Source organism: Channa argus, chromosome 23, assembly GCF_033026475.1.
Source record: "Channa argus isolate prfri chromosome 23, Channa argus male v1.0, whole genome shotgun sequence".
Classification (NCBI taxonomy): domain Eukaryota; kingdom Metazoa; phylum Chordata; class Actinopteri; order Anabantiformes; family Channidae; genus Channa; species Channa argus.
Genome location: NC_090219.1, coordinates 776,574 through 785,850, shown reverse-complemented (window position 1 = coordinate 785,850; position 9,277 = coordinate 776,574). Strand labels below are relative to the sequence as shown.

The following is a 9,277-nucleotide window of genomic DNA, read 5'->3' as shown; positions in this document are numbered from 1 at the left end:
GCTGCCAGGCAGAAGGTCTAGAGGAAGACCAAAGAGGAGATTTATGGAGGAAGTGAGAGAGGATATGAAGTTAGTTGTTGTGAGAGAAGAAGCTGCAGAGGACAGGGTTAGATGGAGGCACATGATTCGCTGTGGCGACCCCTGAAAGGGAACAGCTGAAAAGGAAAAGAAGAAGAAGATGGCTGGTAAGTATTTATTTACAGATGTCAAAGTTAAAGCGGTGTGCTTAGTTTGTTGTACACAGGTCGCTGTGTTCCAGAATTACAATTTGAATCACCACGACGTGAACAAACATGAGGAGAAATACAAGAAGTTGTTGGATGAAGAGCGCACAAAGGAGTCGGATGCTTTCCTAGCGAAACTGCATAACAAGCAAAGACTCTTTACATAACTTTCCACACACAGAGATGTAGCTGCTAAGACAAGTTATGTCATATCCCACAAAATTGCCAGAAAAAGTAAGCCGTTTTCTTACAAAGTTGGAAAAAGACTTGGAAAAAGGGCGCATATGAGAACGTGCCCCTCTCCCGACGCACAACGGATGGTTGTCTAAATCTGACGGGTAAAAAATGTTGGACTTTTGAAGTTAATGCAGGATAAAATGACAGAAATAAACCCTGAGCAGAAAATAATACTTTTGCATCGTATTATACATTGGGAGGTGTTGTGTAACTCAGTGTTAAAAATAAATAATGTAATTAAAGTAGTTCATCTTCATCAGGGCAAGAGCATTGAATCACAGACAGATTGTTCAGATGTTCAGACAGACTGAACATCGTAACATAAGCTACCACACAGCTTTCAGGTGGCTCAGCCTGGGCAAAGTGCTCAAAAAATTCTGGGACTTGAGATAGGACAAGTTCTAGGTAAAGAAAGGAAATGACAACCCACAGCTTTCAGATGCACACTGGCTGGCAGACCTTTGGTGTTGATGTAACTGCACTAATGAATGAACTATATGTCAAACTGCAATGCAATGGCCTTTTGTGCATGAAATGTACAGTTAGGCAAAAGCTTTCATGAGAAAGTTGCAGCTTCTTTCAAGTTAAATAAAGGAAGTAATCACACCCACTTGCCAACACTGAGGGAAGCCACACTATCAGCTGATCATCTCCATAGATACTCACCCATGTTAGAAGCACTGCATGGTGAGTTTTCAAGGCAATTTCAAGACTTTAAAATATTTGAGAATTAAATGCACGTTTCTTCTCCCTTCACCTTCAGTGTGGATAAAGCACCCAGTCATGTTCAGATGGAACTCATTGACCTGCAGTCTGACACACTTCTGGCAGAGCACTACTCTTCTCTCAAAGAGGAGAACTTTCCACACATGAGGAGACATGTTCAGAAAATTTGGATTTTTATACGTAAACAGTTCATATGTTTCATATGTGAACAGACATTCTCAGTGATGAAGTTCAACAAATCCAGATACAGATCCTGTCCAGATCAGTGATAATCACCTCTCAGCTATCTTTAGCATATAGATTTAAATGCAATTGGTCAAGCCCAAGCCAGACTGGATTTCTCTCACTGAACTTTACTGAAGTAAAATGAAAATGCATATCTTTAACAAACAGCAAAACACTTTTTCAGTGTTATGTGAAGTTGAAAATAAAACGGAACATTGATGTAGTGTTGGGTTTTGTTTTTACTGTTTATTACTTCTATAGGAGTATTTTCCTGTTTGACCTATACCACAATTTCATATATTTATACAAATATTTACAGAAAATGCTTATTCTTCTGATTACCAGTAGAAGCTAATGAACACATATAATTTACTGCTTTTTACAATGGGAGATAATAAATATTGAGCAGAAATAAATTCAAGTTATCGTTGGAACACAGTTCAGGTTTCTCATGTGGCCCCTTGTAAAAATTAATTACTTACCCCTGGTATACAGGGAAAATAACATAGGAGAAAGAACGCAGCCTTGGTGCGATCTAGTACTGATGCTCATTGAGTCAGAGATGAGCTTCCCCAGCCTCACAAACTGCCGTCTGTCTGTCAGGAAGTCCGTAATCCACCTGCACATGGTCTCAGGCATGTTCAGCTAGGAGAGCTTGTTTTAGAGCAGAGCTGGAATGATTGTATTTAAAGTTGAGCTGAAGTCCAGAAACAGTATCCTGGCGTGGGTCCTGGGGAGTCCTGATGCTGGAGGATGAAGTGGAGAGCCATGTTTACAGTGTCATCTGTTGGTGAACTGCAGGGGTCCAGAAAGGTGGTCTGTCATATCCTTTAGGTGGGATGAGGCGCTCAAGGTACTTCATGACCACAAACGTCACGGCAATGGGTCTGAAAGTCCCAGACAGGGACACTGAGGTGTGAAGCATTGTGGGTGATCCAGGTGTGGCGAGGGGGGGGGGGGGGATTGATCAGCAGCAGCCCTGCTTTTTTCATTTGGGAATGTTTCAAAGTCAAAACATATAAAGTCTTGCTCTTGAGTAAGGGTTGAATGTAGCATTTATGCTCTTTGGATTCTTCAGCAGCACCAGATATGGAGCATTTCTGTTTCAGACACTTAGCGGGTCTAGTCATAATATAGTCTCCTGCAAGTATTACATTTTTTATTCAGATCGCACTGACTGGCCTGTGTTTAGGTTGTAGGATGCCAGTTTTTCTCTTTGTGTTTCATTAGGCAATAAGAAGAACAACAGGTGCTATTACAATTCTTACAACTTATATATTATCTGGCAAACTGGCTACAAGTTTCAAAGCATATGTTACAGTAGTCTTTACACAGATTTTTCAGAACCTCTGTAACAAAAATCACAAATGTATTTGACTCCTAGAAAAGCTTTGAAATTTTTAATACCATTTCTTTCTGAAAGAGAAATAAAAATAGCATGTGAGAATTTCTGGGGCTTGGAATAGGGCTGGTGATTCTCCGGCATCAGTTCTCTAATATACTACAATTTTGCACTTGAAGTACATCTTCAAATTTATGCATGTCATGCAGACACAGGTGTCTGATCAGATAAAGCTGTTTTAGAGCTCCAATGCCCCCACTTCAGCATCAGTGAATCCCCGAGTTTAGGAAACAACAGGTGCATTAAACAAATGGCAAAGGACAGCTGTCATGATCTACTAACTTCCTGACTTCCAGACTTTTGCTTTGTATCCCTTTTTCTCTACTTCCTGTTCTTGTCATCCAGCTTCACGACTCATTATCGCTCTCAATTGTTTACGCCTGTTCCCCTGCCTTTTTAAACCGAGCTCTCCCATCATTTCCCTATCTTATCATTGTCTTAGTTTGCCTTTGTCATCTATACAACCATCCATTTGTGGAGTCCTGACCATGTTTTGTGGACTCTGTTTTCAGTTCCTTGGTCTGAGGTTTGATTTTGATTCTCTGTTTGTACACCTTTTTGGTTGTGCGTATTATTTGTTTTCTCGTGTGTGTTGGTTTAGTTAATGGGTTACATGTTGTTATTTCCCGGTATTGTGTTTTTAGTTCCCGTTAGATCACTCCTTCCCTCCTTGGTTTATTTGCCTCATAGCCCCCCTAAAATACCTACTTTGATAACAGTTGATTACCTTTTATTTTCTACAATATAAAGAAATGTCTGATTCTTTTTAAAAATTTCAAAGTCTAGCATTTTTCCTAAAAACATTTTACCTCCCCATCCAGGGTTTTTAATCCATTTGGACCACAAGTTCTTGCCTGGAGTCAGAACAGAGAAATTCCAGAGCTATTCCATGAGAAACTGATGCCGTGACAGAAACATAATTTCTAAGTGATTCGGTGGTGAATTGTTATCAGTAAGCTCTTATTTGGTTTATTTATCATCTACTAAATCTTCATTTTGATGAACTGACTCTGAGGAATAAGTGTTTTAAGAAATTAGATTTTGATCACATCCCACGTTGTGAATTATCATTTACTGAAACCTCATAGTATTGAAAGTGATCTTAGCTAGTGTAATTAATGAATGGTAATCGTTTTCCATCTTGTACATAGACCAGCTGCCAAAATGCTAGCATCCCTAGCATTTTGAAAGTGCTGGACTGGAGAAAGAGGACTTTCTGAAACCCGCGGTGGTTCAGGCGAGGTTGCAACACTCTTCACCGGTTGTAGTGAGGCCTCTAAAGCCACCACCTGGGGCCAAATTTTTTTTATAACTAAATCATTTACTTTTTACAAAGAACAGAAAACAAAAATTTGACTAATGTGTGTGTTTCCCAAAAAAAAACAAAAAAAAAACTGCAAATGTAGTTTGAGTACAGACAGGTAATTGTGATTCACGTCATACAAAACCCTGCCTGTATTGAACAATTGGAGGCAGAGAATGCCAGTTAACTTTCTGCAAGACAAACATAACTTCAGCAGCAATGTTATTACCTTTTTTATGGTGTAAATCGAATGCAGCTTAGGCTGAGTGATGGACCACAGCAAGACAAATTTCTATCGTCTGAAAAGTGCTGACTTTAAGTCAAAAAATGGTAATAGATTCTTAAAGTGCAAGCCATTACTGGGGCAGCATGCAAATGATGGGTAAAGAAATAATCTACAAGGTTTTATTGAGCCCTTGGTTAAAGGAGGAAGGGAAGGCCTCTCCCCATTCCCCTGCCAAAGCACTGTAATGGGAGACTTGTAATTAGATATTGATTTGCTTCGTCGATGAGTATTTCAAACTAGTGTCCTCTTCGTACAGAGAAGGGGATGCATAAAAGTCTGAATGCATCTTGTTAGCACTATAATATAATATCTTCATTCTGGTGTAATATTATTTCAGCATCAAGTTAATTGCTTATCTTTAATGGAAAGAAATGGGAACAGCTTCTTTGGTTACTGGGTAGTAATAGTTTCAGCATCCTTAGGAGACATTCAAATGTATTAGGCTAGTGTTATATGAAATCTTTGAGCACTAGATCGAAACCTTTCATGCTGTGGGTTTTCTAAGAATAATGTGTCTTTCAGCATTTTTCTACAGCCCTGTTTCAAGCAAACAAAAAGCAGACAGGACTTAACAACCTGTTGCCCTTCTAAAAATGTAGAAATATGGGAGGTAAAACTATGGGTGGTTAAAATCTGGGGATGGGCCCATGCATCATGTGTGTCCTTAAGCAAAACACTCAGAGCTAGCTCCTGGGGCATTGCTTGTGGCTGCCCACTGCTGAGCTCAGTGTTGGCAACTCCTAAGTTAGGAGAGTAGCTATTCCCTGTCCTAAAAGTCTCTAAGTTGCTAAATTGTGTCATTGCCTAATTTGCATACATGTTCATAAATGGAGAGAGGAATAATATTATAGAGACAAAAAGTGAGTAAAAAAACACCCTAAATATGTCTAGAACTACAAATGTACTTTCCTTTTTTTTTTTTTTTTTTTTTTTTAATGTCATAATTCCAACCCTTTTCTTCAGGCTTGGGATTTTTTTTAATCTAGTTTATTTAAGTTTGGTTTGGATTTTAACATTGTGGTCCACTTATGAGCCTACAACAAGACACAGTAAAACATTTCTTAACATAACATTTTTTGTAGACAATTTACACTAACAATCTAAATTGAACAAAAAGACACCACATTAAACTGTCAATGGCAACAGAAAATGATGGTAACTAGTTCAGCTCTTATTAAGACAGCACACAAGCTGTGCTGGCTCACAGAAAGACTGGGTCATTGTCATTTTGGTCAAGGCTCTCTGCATGATTCATTTACTTTGCAGTCTGGACTCAGTGGAGGGATGAACAACTCCTGCTCTGACTGCGGCTGGGAGGGGCTGCGGGATTCGGGTGCCTTTGAGGGCTGTGGGAGAGGCCTACTGCAGCATCCGCTGCTCATTGAGAAGAATAAAAACTAGACGTGCTTTCACATCACCAGAAAAAGTTACTTAATACTTTGCTATCACTTTTTTGATAGAGTTGCTAGGGGAGTCAAAATAATTACTCTATATAGCAAAACAGTTGCTAAGATGGCAACACTGGATGGGTTAAATACAGAGATCAGATTTCAGTTTAGCATGTATTTGTGGTAAAAGTAGCTAATGCTTCTTTTTAAAACTGGAAAATTATAGAGTGTTTGTTCCAATGAGTGTAGATCGTCATTATTATTAACACTTTAATGCCCACCAAGATCTTGCCACCCTATTTCAATTGATTCAGGTGGCCAAAACATTACAACCACCTTTTCTTATAATACATTCCAGTGCAGCCCCACTACATACTTTAACCTCAATAATAAACATTAGAATTATCATTATTTCTCACAGTTTCAACCGAATAACGAAGAAATTATAACCTTGTATAAGTAGAATTCAGAGCCACCGTATTGGATGCATTGAATTGCACAGGAGGCTATAATGTCATATGATCAATGCAGTCCACATACTCTTTATAACAATGTTAAATATAATGTCCTACATAATTGGCCTACCATGCTTTGTCATAGTGTCATCATTTGGCAGCTATAGTGAATCATCATATAGGCCAATCAGAGTTTAGTGCCATAACTATTTACTTGGCTTTCCCTTGCAAAAACCTGCCTCTGCTGGTCTGGGGAACATGGTCAGATCTTTGTCCTTCTGCAGCTCTTCTTTGCAGCTACTATGGCTGATACAGCTGAAACCAAATAACTCTGCTACTGAGATGGTTCCTAAACTTCACAATAAGTGCTCAATTTGTATTAAAGATTATCTCAGATGATCAGAACTGAAATTGCAAATTGTAATGCTGCATATACAAACTTGTAAAATCCAATGAATAATTCTGTTTGTCCTGGATATGACTTCCTCGTGCGGTAAAAGTATTGCGTCACTTCCTGTTTCTGCACACTCTTGGGTTATTACACAATCACTTGCTCTTGTAAAACATAACTAGCTAACATTTACTAATTCAACACTTTACCTATTTTAGCTTCCCTAGCTTAGCAGTTATCCGTTAGCAATGGCTTCTCTGTATCCCTCTGTTTCTCCTTCTCTCACTTGCTCGGTCTGTCTCATGTTTGGTTTTTCCTCTGCCTCCTTTAGTGATAATGGTATATGTAAGGAGTGTAAGGTTTTTGCAGCTTTGGAGATGAGGCTCACGGAATTGGAAGCCTAGCTCCGCACCATGGAAAATAACGCAGCTAGTCAGGCCCTGGTAGCTGGTGCAGGCCAACCTAGTGTAGCCCCTGTTAGCTGTCCCCCGGCAGATTCCTAGCGGTCAGGAAGCCAGTCCGGCAGGGTGATTTGTAAGAGATCCAATGCTAAACAGACGCCCGAGGTTCACCATCAGTAAGTTCATGTTTCCAAATGATTTTCCTCACTCAGCGACAGACCTGCTGAGAAACCAACTCTGGTAATTGGCAGCTGTATAGTCAGAAATGTGAAGTTAGAGACTCCAGTGGCCATAGTCAAATGTCTTCCTGGGGCCAGAGCGGGCAACATTGAATCATATTTGAAACTCCTGGCTAAAGATAAACGTAAATACAGTAAGATTATTATTCACACGGGGGTTAATGAAGCGCGATTACGCAAATCGGAGGTCACTAAAATAAATGTTGTATTGGTGCGTAACTTTGCCAAAACAATGTCGGACTCCGTAGTTTTCTCTGGACCCCTGCCACATCTGACCAGTGACGACATGTACAGCCGCACGCCGTCATTCAACAGCTGGCTGTCTAGGTGGTGCCCAGCAAACGATGTGGGCTACATAGACAATAGGAAACGATTTTGGGGAAAACCTGGGCTGATTAGGAGAGATGACATCCATCCTACTTTAGATGGTGCAGCTTTCTTATGAAGAAATATGGCTGGTTTTATTAGAAAACCAAAAGAATGACAATCCAGAGTTGAGGCTAGGATGCAGAGATCCAGTCCTATACACCTCTCCCCCCACAACTCCCACATACCTATAGAGACTGTGTCAAAAATGACCACAAGAGGAGTTAATCATAATAACCTAATAAAAGTTAAGACTACTCCTCTTACAGAACAAAACTCCAAAACTATTAAATGTTGATTATTAAATATTAAATCTCTCTCTTCTAAATCTCTGTTAGTAACTGACTTAATTTGATTCGATTTATTTTGTCTTACTGAAACTTGGTTGCAGCAGGAAGAATATGTCGGTCTCAATGAGTCAACCCCCCCAAGTGATATTAATTATCATGTTCCTAGAAGCACAGGCCGAGGTGGAGGAGTAGCTTCATTTTTCCCCAACGCTTACTAATAAACCCTAGACCTAAACATAGTTATAGCTCATTTGCGAGCCTTACTCTTCACCTTTCACACCCAAACTGGAAAACTCAAAAACCACTATTATTTATCTGTGTTATCTGACTTAGTACAGACAAAGTCATTATAGTGGGTGACTTTAACATTCATGTAAATGCTGACAGTAACTGACTCAGCACTTCGATTAATTCATTATTAGATTACATTTTTTTTTCCAAACTGTAATAAACCCACTCACTGTTTTAGTCACACCTTATCCTTACTGATGGAATTGAAGCGGATAATTTAACAATATTTCCACACAACTCTCTTCTGTCTGACCATTTTTCTAATAACATTTGAATTTACAATAATGGACTATAACAGCAGTTAGGGAAAAATTCCACTATAGCAGATGCTTAAGAGAAAAAGCTGTAAACAAATTAATTATTTTTTTCATCATTTGCTTCACCATATGTTAATACAATAGAAAGTAGCCACCTTAATGTTACTCCTGCACAAGTTGATAATTTTGACAATCTTGAGAGTTTACAATTCTGCAGCCTCACTACGTTCAATAGTCGATAGTGTTGCCTCTCTGAAAAAGTAAACCAGAAGAGGCGTTCTCCATGGTATAGTTTGCAAACACGCAACTTAAAACAGGCAACATGAAAATTAGAAAGGAAGTGGCTTTCCAGAAATTTAGAAGAATCTCATTTAGCCTGAAAAAACTGTTTAAAAATGTACAAAAAAGCTCTCTGTGATGTCAGAACCATATATTATTCTTCATTAAAAGAAGAAAACAACAACAACCCCCGGTTTCTGTTCAGCACATTAGCCAGGCTGACTAAGAGCCATAGTACTGTTGAGCCTAGTATTCCCTTTACTCCAAGCAGCAATGACTTCATGACTTTCTTTATGAATAAAATTGTAGCTATTAGAGAGAGAATTTACCAGATCCTCCCACCAAATATTACAGATAGATCTTCATGTACAACAGTGCTAGAATCATCAATAAGGCCCCTATCCCTCTTAGAATGCCTTTTACCCATAGATCTTGCTGAGCTAACTTCAATTATTATCTAAACCATCAACCTTTCTGCTAGACCGTATTCCAACTAAACTGCTCAAGGAAGCTTTAC

The 9,277-nt window shown here is 39.1% G+C and overlaps 1 pseudogene; it reads left to right on the top strand.

The window, feature by feature from the left end:
- Nucleotides 1-571: 571 nt before the first annotated feature.
- On the top strand, nt 572-5,804 carry LOC137108605 (general transcription factor II-I repeat domain-containing protein 2A-like; annotated as a pseudogene).
- The last annotated feature ends 3,473 nt before the right edge of the window (nt 5,805-9,277 follow it).